This window comes from Pseudophryne corroboree, chromosome 3 (genome assembly GCF_028390025.1).
Source record: "Pseudophryne corroboree isolate aPseCor3 chromosome 3, aPseCor3.hap2, whole genome shotgun sequence".
Lineage (NCBI taxonomy): Eukaryota > Metazoa > Chordata > Amphibia > Anura > Myobatrachidae > Pseudophryne > Pseudophryne corroboree.
In genome coordinates, this window is record NC_086446.1 from 314,680,864 (window position 1) to 314,694,441 (window position 13,578).

Genomic DNA, 13,578 nt, shown 5'->3' on the forward strand with positions numbered 1-13,578 from the left:
CAACCGATTTTTTGGTGGCCCTGCGTAAGATTAAGAGGAATGTATTGGCAATTGAAGCAAACATTAGCTTTGGGGCTTCTCTTGTACTGGGCAGCAAATGTTATTGTGTAAATTACCTCCTCTGTGTTTCCTGCACATAAAGTGTATTGCGAGGCAAGTTATACATGTGCCACACACATGATATACCCATAGAGTATGGGGCTGAGTTATGCAGTCACAAGGTGCTTGTCTACTTCTAGTGCATTCCTCCCAACTGTCCCGATTTTAGAGGGACAGTCACATTTTTCAGGCACTGTCGAACCACCCCACAGTGTCCTGCATTGGGGGGGAGGTGGCACGCACATGGCATTTATTCACAGGAGAAAAGGAGTGGTGGCATATCCACTAAAATCCAGCAGCTCCCGGAGCACCGCGCATACCTCCACAGAGATGAAAATTGGGGGCATGGCTCGCGAACGCTGCATTTCCCATGAGGCCTTGTCCCCTAGCCCAGAGGTTCCCAAACGCAGTCCTCAAGACACCCCAAAGGTCCTGGTTTTGAATGTATCCATGCTTGGCCACAGGTGACTTTATTAGCACCTTAGTCAATTTGATTTAACCATGTGTGCTGAGCCATGGATATACCTAAAAACTGGACTTTTGGGTGCCTTGAGGACCGCGTTTGGGAACCTCTGCCCTAGCCCTTTGCGCTTGCAGAAGTCCCTCCTTGGCCAACAAGTTCGGAGGTATACTAGTGTAAGGAAGGGAAAACTTTTCTTGAGTGTCTTTTCTAAATTAATCTTTTAAAATAATTAGAAAACATATGCAAATTGAAAGCTGTCCATGTAAACAGTTGATATAGATATTGGCATTGTCACACTTAGTGGGTCTAGATGAGCAGTTTAGTTCACATCTTCAGTGTGTACTGTTTCATGGAAAAAAAACTTGAGGAACTAAAATGCTTCTGTGTACAGATAAATGTGTATTCATAGAAATGGAAGGAAGTAGGCAAAAACACAGAGTTTGTGGTGACAATCTGCATGGTCGCAGTGTGACATGAACATGACAAATGAAGAGACTGGAAGGGCATATTTTCTCTAGAAATATCTTTTAGAAGTACTGTATACAGTGATGAGAAGGGAAAAAGGAGAAAAATTGGTAACACAATGGCTTGTGCTCAGCATAACAAACTTAGACAAAATGGAATAGATAGGGTGGTTCTGCAGATACGACAACCAAAAGACGATGCAATAGCTTAGATGCTAATTTCTAGATCATGAATGCGAATGGCAGACAGCCGACGGCTGTCGTAGCCCTGCGATCGCCTCTGCCTGATTGACAGGCAGAGGCGGTCGCTGGGCGTTTAGGGGGGCGCGGTCCGAGCAACACAGACATGCCCGGACTGTTGGGGGGGGGAGGGGGGCGGGCTACGGCGGCTGAGTGACGTCACACGCAGCTGCTGCGACCCGGGCAGCGAAGAGTAGCTCCCTGTCAGCGTGCAGGAGCTGCGCTGCTAGGGAGCTACTCCTGAAGTACAAAAGCATCACCGCTGTGCGATGCTTTTGTACTTGTGCGACGGGGCAGGGATTGACATGCTGGGCGGGCTAGCCCTGTTCTGGGCGTCCACCCGCATGTCTGTGTGTCTGATCGTAGATGTGCTAAATTTAGCACATCTCCAATCAGGTCTGAATTAGCCCCATCGTTCCACAAGAGAGCCTAACTCTGGTACTTGTTGTTCCACAACAGCTGGAGAATCACAATTTGCTTGTTCTGTTCTAGACAGAATGGAGGGAGGAAGTAGGATTTAAGTAATTATGCACTTTGGCATTGAAGGGAGGTCAGGTACACAAATCCCAGTTACTAAACATAAGGAATTAGACACTCACCCCAGACGTGTCGTCTGAGGTGGAAGAACTGAGTCTGTTGTCTGGAGGAAATTATACATTGTGTCGCTTTGTGTGTTCTTTTCCCTCTCTCCTGTGATTCATCCCCATGACACATAACATGGCTGTGTGGCTCAATCCAAAGGGCTGGTACTTACAGTGGATTGGAAGGCTTAATACTTTATGAAAAGCTCACTCTAAGTTTCTGCCAGTTGTAGGTGGATCTGTTGCCCTTCTATGTACAGTTACATTGGTATATTTAGAACGATAAAGATTTAGCTATTTTCATTAGATTTCATAAACTGTACACACAAAATTCAAGTACTTTTATTAACGATTGGCTTCAGCAATAAAAGGAGCTGCAATAGGGAGAAGCTGCAAGAAAAGAGAGTGAATATGGGGGGTAATTCCAAGTTGATCGCAGCAGGAATTTTTTTAGCAGTTGGGCAAAACCATGTGCACTGCAGGGGAGGCAAATATAACGTGCAGGGAGAGTTAGATTTGGGTGGGTTATTTTGTTTCTGTGCAGGGTAAATACTGTCTGCTTTATTTTTACACTGCAATTTAGATTGCAGATTGAACACACCACACCCAAATCTAAAGGGCCCTACAGACATGCCGATCCGCTGCCGAGCTGCCCGAGGGCGGATAAGGCCGACGGGCAACCCGGCGGAGGGGGGGCAGTTACAGGGGGAGTGAAGTTTCTTCACTCCCCCCGTCACGCGGCTCCATTGAAGTGCAGGCAAATATGGACGAGATCGTCCATATTGGCCTGCATGCACAGCCGACGGGGGACCAGCGATGAACGAGCGCGGGGCCGCGCATCGTTCATCGCTGGAGCCTCCACACTGAACGATATGAACGAGTTCTCGTTCATTTATGAACGAGAACGTTCATATCTTTCAAACAAATCGGCATGTGTGTAGGGCCTATAACTCTCTCTGCACATGTTATATCTGCCTCCCCTGAGGTGCACATGGTTTTGCCCAACTGCTAACAAAATTCCTGCTGCGATCAACTCAGAATTACCCCCATAATGAATTGAATGAATGGGGTTGGGTATGGGATACTGGAAGTTAGGATTCCAGCAGTAGGAATACTGACACCAGCCTCCCGAATGCCATAATCCAGAGAGGTTGGAGCCAGGGCCGGCTCCAGGCCTACTAGTACCCTGAGCGAGAACATGTAAAAGCACCCCCCCCCCCCCCGCCAACCCCTATGCGCACGCCGAAGGTGCGCGCTCCAGTAAAAGTGGGCATGGCCTCTGGAAAAGTGGGTGTGGCCTCATAACTTCATATTATTAGACTATAAATAAATATATTTTCACACCCCCTCTACATACACAATTAGCAGCCTTACACAAAACAGCCACAGTAGTGTTCCTTACACACAATGTCTCCAGTATAGTGTCAGATACACATAATGTCTCCAGTATAGTGCCAGATACACATAATGTGCAGTGCCAGATAGACATGATATGCCCCCCAGCAGTGCCAGCTACACATGACATGCCCCGCAGCCATGCCAGCTACACATGACATGCCCCGCAACAGTGCCAGCTACACATGATAGTGTTCACTTTTTAGGGCAGGGTACTGATCACAGGGAGGGCACATTTTTAAGTTAGGAGGGCAAAATGATGTACATACTGTAATGCTTGGTGCTCATCTACCTACAAGCCAAGGCATGGACAGTGCGCGCCGAAGGCGCGCATCAAAAATGTAGAGGCATTGCTTCGTGGAGAAGGTGCGTGGCCACATAATAGTGACCTCCTATACACTTTGCGCCAGGCAAAGCACGTTAGACACTTTGCGCCACGCAGAGCACTGAGACATATTGCGCCAGGTAGAGCACTGAGACACATTGCGCCTGGTAGAACACTGAGACACATTTGCGCCAGGTAGAGCACTGAGACACATTGTGCCAAGTAGAGCACTGAGACACATTGCCTAGCCACAGACGCCTAGCGGGAACACTACATGATATGCTCCCCAGCCGTGCCAGCTACACATGACATGCCCCCCAGCAGTGCCAGCAACACGTGACATGCCCCCCAGCAGTGCCAGATACATAAATGGCCACACTGTGCCAGATATGTCCCCCAGTTGCAGATACATAAATGCCCCAACAGTGCCAGATACATAAATGCCCCCACAGTGCCAGATATGCCCCCACAGTGCCATATAAATAAATGCTGCCACAGTGCCAGATAAATAAATGCCCCCACAGTGCCAGATAAATAAATGCCCCCACAGTGCCAGATATGCCCCCACAGTGCCAGATACATAAATGCCCCTACAGTTCCAGATATGCCCCCACAGTGCCAGATATATAAATGCCCCCAGTGCCAGATACAGACATGCCCCCACAGTGCCAGATACAGAAATGCCCCCACAGTGCCAGATACATAAATGCCCCCACAGTGCCAGATATGCCCCCACAGTGCCAGATAAATGCCCCCACAGTGCCAGATATGCCCCCACAGTGCCAGATAAATGCCCCCACAGTGCCAGATACATAAATGCCCCCACAGTGCCAGATATGCCTCCACAGTGCCAGATACATAAATGCCCCAGTGCATAGTTGCCTACCCTCCCTCATTCTGCAGGAGACTCCCTGAAACAGCAGCAATCTCCCTCACTCCCTGAAAAGTCCATCAATCTCCCTGATTGCACCTCACCCCCATTATACAGCTGTTACATTCTTGAAGGGGGGGGGGAAGAAATCAGAGATACATACATTCAAATGGGTTTATCAGTGCCATTTCCCTACATTGGTTATAAGGCACAAATGATCCCTATGGCTACATGCATTTTAAATAAGGTTTCTCGTGGCCACTTACAGTATATGGAACCTCTTATAAAACAAAACATGAACAAATCCTGAAAAATATCAGTGTCTTTTCTTCAACAAGTGATCTTACTAACTTTGGGGCTCATTTACATTTGGATGTAAATCATTTTCATGACACACCCCTCCGATGTAGCAGTACACGTCCGCGCTGATAGGTGTTACTTTCACAATCTCCCTGAAATGCTTTTTCAAAAGTAGGTAAGTATGCCCCAGTGCCAGATACAGAAATGCCCCCACAGTGCTAGATACAGAAATGCCCCCACAGTGCCAGATACATAAATGCCCCCACAGTGCCAGATATGCCCCCACAGTGCCAGATAAATAAATGCCCCTACAGTGCCAGATAAATGCCCCCACAGTGCCAGATATGCCCCCACAGTGCCAGATATGTCCCCACAGTGCCAGATACATAAATGCCCCCACAGTGCCGATATTCCCCCACAGGGCAGATATGCCCCCACAGTACCAGATACATAAATGCCCCCACAGTGCAGATATTCCCCCACAGTGCAGATATGTCCCCACAGTGCCAGATACAAAAATGCCCTGCAGTGCAGATATGACCCCACAGTGCCAGATAAATGCCCCCACAGTGCCAGATACATAAATGCCCCCACAGTGCAGATATGCCCCCACAGGGCCAGATACAAAAATGCCCCCACAGTGCCATGCCCCCACAGTGCAGATATGATCCCACACAATGCCATCCATAAATGCCCCTCACAATACCTGCGGCACTGGGAGGGGGAGGAGTACTGCTGTCTGAGGGCGCGGACGGGCTCCAAAGCGGTTGTGTGCGCTATGCGCGCTGCGCGGCGCTGGCGTCTGATATCAGACACCGGCGCCGCACAGCGCGCACTGGCACACAAGAAGAGTTTAAGGCCGGGTAATGCTGCACAGGGCCGGCTCCAGGTTTGAATATGGCGGCGCCAGCGTGCGGCGCCCATTGAGGGTGGCGCCCCGCGCGGCCGCTCAATTCAAACATGCCTGGAGCCGGCCCTGGTTGGAGCAACTAAACTAACCCTTACCCCATCCCTAACCCTGGCTTCCCACAGCTTAACCTGAAACCTCCCGAAGCCTATCCCTAACCCCAGGGGCATAGCAAGGGTGGAACGAGTGGAGCTTGAATTCCAGGCGCCGCTGGGGACAGAAGCCACGCTCTCTGTAACAGAGCTGAGAGCCAGGATTAGGGATGGCCATCGACCATCGATGATTCAAAATCATCGATGGTCTATGACCAATGTTAACTACTTTTACCATTGATGGGGGAGAACCAGATGGTTTCCCGCTATCGATTGTAAGGAGCTATTGAATATTTTTTATTTCTGCAGCAGGGTACACTAGTATTCCACAGGGAATAACATCGGGTGTAGAGTTGGATCTTGATCCGAGGCACCAAAAAGCTATACCTTTGACTGTTCCCAGGATGCACTGCACCGCCTCCTCTATATCCCCACCTCCAGGCACTGGAGCTCAGTTTGTAAGTTGGTGCCTGCAGTACAGGCAGCTAATAGGTTGGGCTGAGTTAGGCAGCCCGGAAAAGAGTATTTCTAACAAGAAAGAAGACTGCAAAGGCACTTGGTGCTATATGTCATGCTGACATATCGTGCTGCGGCTCCCTCACCTCCCCCAGCAGCGCTGTATACTCCCGCGCCCTGGTTGCCGGGTACTTACAGTGGAGGCGCGCCGGTCTCATCAGGCACACATACCGCCGCTGCTCTCCTGGACCATAGGGAGGAGGTAAGAGGGTCCCCCAGGTGGGACCCACCAGAATCGCGATCCGGTCATGGTCTCCGGAGATGGACCGCGCCGCTGGCGTGGACACTGTGGCCATGCAGGGACCCCCCTATATCCACCAGGGCAAGGAGCACAGGTTGTATTTCCTAAAATCTGTTTAGTACAGGCTCCATAGTACCCGGTGGTGAAGTCCAGCAGAGGGGATAAAGCGCTGACCTGTAGCCCCTCCCCCAGCCCCAGGCGCCATCTATAGCAGATGTTCCCGCCCTGGAGCTGCATCTCTCTCTCCCCTTCACTCCCTGTCAGCGTTTGGACGCCATTACAGAGAGCTGCGCTGATTCTGGGACTGCTGGGCACTGTCTCCTCTGTAAAGCTGCCTGCCTCATCAGTGCTGTGCATTTTACAGGACACTTAAGTATTCTACATATCGTTTAGACAGTGTTAGTTAAGAACAAGTGCATAACTACAGGAATATTTAGTACAAGTATTCTGTGATATACATCCAGTATTTACTGTGCATTGTTATATCTGTATACATACAGAGCTTTACGTAGTATTGCTAGTCCATTGCAGTTTTATTGTTGTTTGTAATAATTTCTGCATTCTAAATGTGTCTGTGTGTGCCTATAGCTGCTGTGTGGTTCCTATTCCGTGTATCTCACACATATTGTTATCCCTATATTCTGTTCCCTGAGGGGGGCTAAGTGCGTCTGGGTCCTATATATATATATAGTGTTTCACAGGATATACTGTTTGGTATTTTTCTCTGCGTATTTCAGTCACCTTATACCACTTAAATCCTCTGTTTGTGATCTGCATTGCATTCACACTCCACAGGTTTTTTTTGTCAGGTACTGTGTCTGGCTATATTGTACTGTTACGCCCTAGGGCTACGTTCGCCAATAATGTCTGTGTCACAGGGCGGGAGATAAGTGACTGATCCTGCATCATGCAGTGCTGACGCCGCAGATTTATCTTAGGAAAATATTCCAGCCAAGGGTACAGGTATTGGGAGTTCTGTACTCCTCGGTCAGCCTGCAGCACCAGTGGCACACCAAGACCCACCTTGGGCTGCTGTTTGTAATTTACTGACTACTCTAGTAACGAGATTTGCACCCCCTGTGGGACCTCCTGTACCTGTACAGTCACATGTTGTTCCTGTTGTAAATCCACCATGGGTGGATACTCTGTCGACTCAGTTACAGCAGTTAAATCAGACTTTGATCAAACAAAAGCCTGACCCTCACCCTCCTAGGACCAAAGGGTCATCTAAGCGGGCCATTTCTTCCTCACAATTCATGCATGTTTCGGATACTTCTTCCGATGAAGATGGCGAATATACTGACCCATCAGACACTGATGCAGATGCTTCTGATGGGGAATCTACAACACAGGTGGATGTTCCTGACCTCTTGGAGGCTATCAAACTGATTCTTCAGACTGATGATGAACGTGAACCTCCAGATAGGTCTAAGAAACCTGAAAAGTTAAAACGTCAGAAGGTTACTAAATTAGTTTTGCCACATTCTGACCATTTGGTAGACATACATCTGGAATCCTGGTAGTCCCCAGGAAAGAAATTCTCCCTGTCTAAAAAGATGTTAGATCGTTTATTCCCTCGCTGCAGAGTTAAGTAAAAATTGGGAAACACCGCCACCAGTGGACTCACATGTCGCATGTCTGGTGGTGTCTTCTACTCTGCCTTTCACTACCGCCACCTCTCTGAAGGAACCGACAGATAAGCGTGTGGAAGGTTGCTTGAAGTCTATTTACATTCTTGTGGGTGCTATACATAGACCTACTATAGCGGCTTCTTGGGCTGCAAAACCTATTGAAGCCTGGGTTCAAAAAGTCGAAGCGGAGCTACCTCTGAATTTTTCTGATAATGCCAGACAATGTCTTTCATATATTACCACAGCCTCTCATTACATTCAGGAGGCACCCTCTGATGCCGGTGTGCTGGCGGCCAAAGCGTCTACTATGGCCATTCTGGCTTGCCGGATTCTGTGGTTGCGGTCCTGGTCTGTGGATTTGGACTCTAAAAAGACTTAGCGTCTGCTAAAACTGCATGTCTGCCGAGTACTAATTCTTCGGCTCCAAAGGCTAAGAGTACCACTTTTCGTTCCTTTCAACCTCCAAGTAAAGCAAAGGGACAGGCGTACCCGAAACAGGCTCGCACTTCCAAAATCTCTAAGCCTAATCGTTCCTGGGCTGCCCGTCAGCCTGCTTCCAAACCAGACAAACCTGCTGCATGACGGGGCAGGCCTCCCCCTGGGGGAACCCAGGGTGGGAGGCCGACTTCTGCAGTTCGCCCAGGTATGGTTACAGACCACTTCAGACGCCTGGGTGAGGGAATTCGTCATTCACGGATACGCCATCTCTTTCAAGAAATGTCCCCCTTGCCAGTTTTGCTCAACAAATATCCCTTTGGATCTGTAGAAAGCAAGAACTCTACATTTGGTGGTACAATCCCTCCTGGAGTGATAGTGCCGGTGCCTCTGGCTCAGAGAGGCAGGGGGTACTATTCAACGCTGTTCCTAGTTCCGAAACTGAATGGATCCTCCCGGCCCATTCTCAACCTCAAGTCTTTGAACAAATTTGTGAAGGTATCCAAATTCCATATGGAAACTCTTCGCTCTATTGTTCTGGCCTTGGAACCCAGGGACTATATGATATCCCTGGACATACAGGATGCTTACCTACATATACCTATTGCCATGTCGCATCAGCAATATCTGCGGTTTGCTATTGGCAACCTACATTATCAATTCCAGGCCTTGCCTTTTGGACTGGCCACGGCTCCGCAAATCTTCACAAAGGTCATGGTGGTCATGACGGCCCTTCTCCGCCGTCAGAGTATCAGGATCCTGCCATATCTGGATGACTTGTTGATCCTGGCGAATTCACCAGAGGTTCTCCTCCATCATCTGGAACTGATGGTCCAATGCCTGCAAGCCCACGGGTGGCTCATCAACTGGAAGAAGTCCTCACTGGTCCCTGCTCAGAGCATGGTGCACCTGGGGGCGTTACTGGACACACACAATCAACGGTTGTTCTTGTCTCCGGAGAAGGTCCTGAAGCTTCAGGACAGGATAAGATGCTTCCTATCTCGTCCACATGTGTCGATACACTCTGCGATGCAAGTACTAGGCCTCATGGTGTCGGCTTTCAACATGGTAGAGTATGCTCAATTTCATTCTTGCCCTCTGCACTTTCCAAGTGGGATGGCCTGCCTCACCGAATCAGGTCTCAAATGATTTCCTTGACTCCGGAAGTTCGTCTGTCTCTGAGCTGGTGTTTCCAGGACCAACAGTTGAGCAGGCGTCATCCTTTCTGGATCTCCAACTTGGTCCTCCTAATGTCAAAGTCAGAAAAATGTCTCTATGCACGTTGCCATATTTGCACCGCACACTGGTCCGCGCTGCGCATGCGTACGCTCTCCCGTGAAGGCGCATACCCGCGATAGCGTGCACTCGCAGGCGCGGTATGCGTATTTACGGTAGAGTTTATGTAGTCGTAGCGTGCGACTCATTCGTTACAAATGTTCACAATTAATGTAGTTTGTAGATCATGGTCCCCTTGATAGATTCTGAAAGTTTGGTTAAAATAGAAGGTCCCTGGTTAAAGGAATCCCTCTTTGTATTGTACGAAGGGTCTGACAGGAATCATACAGCAGTGTTTGGTACCCATCGGAAGAGTATTTAATTAGTAATATTCCGGTGTTGGTTTGGAGCGTATTAATCGCTCGTGCGAATAGTTATGGACATAAGAAGTTTATGTCCATTTCTATTATTTACACATACTCAGGTATGCGGCGGGAAACCCAGTTTCCCACCCACCTGAGCTGTTGGAAATCGTCACAGCCCACCTGTATGAATCACCCTATGACCTTTTGTTATGATGCAGGGCCGAATTCCTTCGGCCAATGGACAATGGGATTGTAGGACCAGGAGATTGCATTGTGTGTGGGGCATAAATAGGCAGGCCGACCACATCCAGCTCTCACTCTTCAACGGTTCTCATTGCTGAAAATCGGGTGCTGGATGTCCAGGCGCATGCGATCGTTTCCCCTTGTGCGTAAGTTTTCTCTCCGTAATCATATTGTCTTACTGTGAGCCAATCTCTCTCTCTCCGTCTCTCTCTCTCTCTCTCTCTCTCTCCCTCTTTCTCGTTTCTCTCACATCTCCCCTAGACTAGTATTGAATTGTATTAGATAGTATTGTATTTTGGTTAGGAAGTCTCTGTTATATTGTAGTGTATCATTTGTACTGTTATCCCCTTTTACAAATATATTAGGTATAATACAGTTAATAGGCTTCGGACCCTAAACCAGTATCTGTGTATTTTCTATAGTGTTAAGTGTTCACTTGAGCGTCGGTGACGCTCAAGCAGCTTTGTAGTTAGTCAGGTTACACAAGGTTGCACTTACACCCTGTACTCACATTAAGGTATTCTGTGTATTTCATTGGTATAAGGTTTAGACATAAAGGTATAGCATTGTGAGCGTCTGCGCCGCTGGTGACCTCCTCGTGGTCTCGAGCGTATGCTACGCCATAGCGAATCATTACTCTAGTCATAACCAATAACGTGTCCTGTGATCACTGGGCCGTGAGCGAACGTGACGCTTGAGCGTCTCGCCTACGGCGGAGCGATCGTTACGCAAATAGCGTACCCTTACGGTACTTCTTAAGTAAGCGGCGTACAGTGTTCTTAGACTTCATAAAGGGTTGTTTATACGACAAAGGAATTTAGCATTGTCAATTGGGGACTCGTCCTATCCTTCTCATATCTGCACTAGGTAGATCAGCAGACATTATCCCCCAGCAAAGGGTGGGAGGTTGTCTCCCAGTGCTGACGGGATAAGCGTCTGCTTCGCTTAGATAAAGAGTGCTGAAGGAATCCGGGAACCGGAAGTAAGAACAAAACGCTTGTGTCTTTTAAAACTTTTATTTCTCTTCTGTCTTGCGTATACACGCACGCATACATATATATCTGCATTTCTTTTTCAATTTCGTATATCACTATTCCTGTTTGCCAATTTTTATAGTTGATAGAAAGTGCTAAAAGAGATTTGCTGTTATTTCATAGTAGAGGTAATAGTTAAAATATAGAACAACACACGATCTGCCTGGGAGATAAGGCAGTCAGTGTGGATTGCGGTAGATGATCAGGGATCATTTACATTGATAAAAGTATATATTGTGTTACGGTGGATCTTTGCATTGCGTACACGTGTCGCTAACAAAGACTAGCGTACGCAATCCAAAAGGCAGACGCACGCAGCGTACATTACGCAATGTAGCGTCTGGTTACGCCCACGTAGCTCGTCACGAAAAGTTGAATTAGCGCAAAGCGATAATTAGCGCAAAGGCGATAAGTAACGCACAGCGATAGATAACGCGACGCGGTAAATAACGCAAATCTATTTTTGGAAAAATCTGAAATTTAGTTTAACAGATCCTGCTCCTAATTGGTAACACTGTTGGACTGAAGGCAATTTCTGCGCAGAAATAGATATAGAAACAAAAGTGTACATGTGTTGAGTGAGTGTGTTTTTATCACATAAGTTTATATAACTTAGAGGTTGAACCAAAAGGAAAGTCGGGTACTCGTCAAGGGACATACGTGTAAGTGACATATACGGTGGCTAGGGAGGCATCCCTGGTTAAATAATATTTGAGCATTAGAGTATAGCGGACCATAAGGTAACAAGACCAGGAGGTCATAAGGTAACAAGACCAGGAGGTCACAAGGTACTAAAAGGTCCGCTATAAAGGTACAAGAGGCACAACGCCTGTGGTGTTGGTGCAGAACCCATATAGGCCATAAGCTCTTGCTGAAGGAATCGCGGCCGGAAACATCGATTCCATTGATCTTTCAGTACATAACAAGTAGTGCTTGTGTACTGAACGATTGGACCGCACGTAATTGTGTGCAGTAGTTAGTAATCTGACCTAATACCATTAGAGTAAAGTGGTCACAAACGCTATTTGTACATTCTGACGTGATTTGTGTAATTTTTTATTTTTGGAAGGGAAGTTCGCTGGTCACTCAGGAACTATCTAACAACCCCAACTTTACTGGAAAGAGTAAGTGTCCTTCGGGTAACCCTCATATGTTCCAGTAAAATAAAGGTTCACAGGGGCCCTGGGTTGGGTACCGCAGCTCTGGTTACAGTGATTGCAGTACTGGCCAACGTGGGCGAGAAGTAAGTGGGGTACTTGATAAACCACCACCGCCGGCCTGCCCAGGACATCTTGGTTTGTTTGTAAGGGTTCGCTGAAAACCTTGAGATAAAGATCCAAGGAGGAATAAGCAACACCTGCAGATTATGGGGGCCATTTGTTCAGGTAGGGGGCGATCAACCTCGGTTCGGGTTGATTCAGGGAACCGGCCAGTCGGGTCGGCACGATATGTGATGTGTGAGAAATATGGAAATCACGCTGAAGTTTTATGTGATGAATGGGAGAGAATGACTGTACAAGACAGGGAGAAATTCCCAAGAATAGGTAGCTCCAGTCCAGAAGTGTTACAAAATTTAAGGAGAAGGATATGTCTCATTGAACCAACAAAGGGACGAAGTAAACATTATGATTATTTGCAGTTAGGGCAACAGGAAGGTGAATTACAAAGAGATTCAATTGACTTTTCTGAGAGGAGAGATAATGGCATCGGGGGAGGAGTTGATTGCAGAGAGAAAAGCACAAGGTTGAACAATAAAAACGCTCTTAGCAACTGTAGTATAGATTATAAGAATAAGTGTAATAACTGTAACAATGATTATTGTAATACTGTTGAATGTACAACTATTAACCTGTGCAAGTTGCACCCCATGTCAAACTTCCCTAAGGAACACAAACAAGAAAGTGAACCCAGAACGATGTCAGCACCTCTTCCAGCAACCATCACAAAAGCCATCCAGGTGGACGCGACCAAATTGGTAAAGGCAATAATCGAACCCCCTAACGGAGGGTCAGGTGAGGTCGTGTCCACAGGTACGTACAATGTTTCATATCACGCACAAACAGATGTACCCCAAAATGTAAGACCAACACCAGATGATGTAACTGAGCTCGATCTGGCCAGGGTGATCTCAGTCCCCAATGGGAAGACTGACGATCAGGGA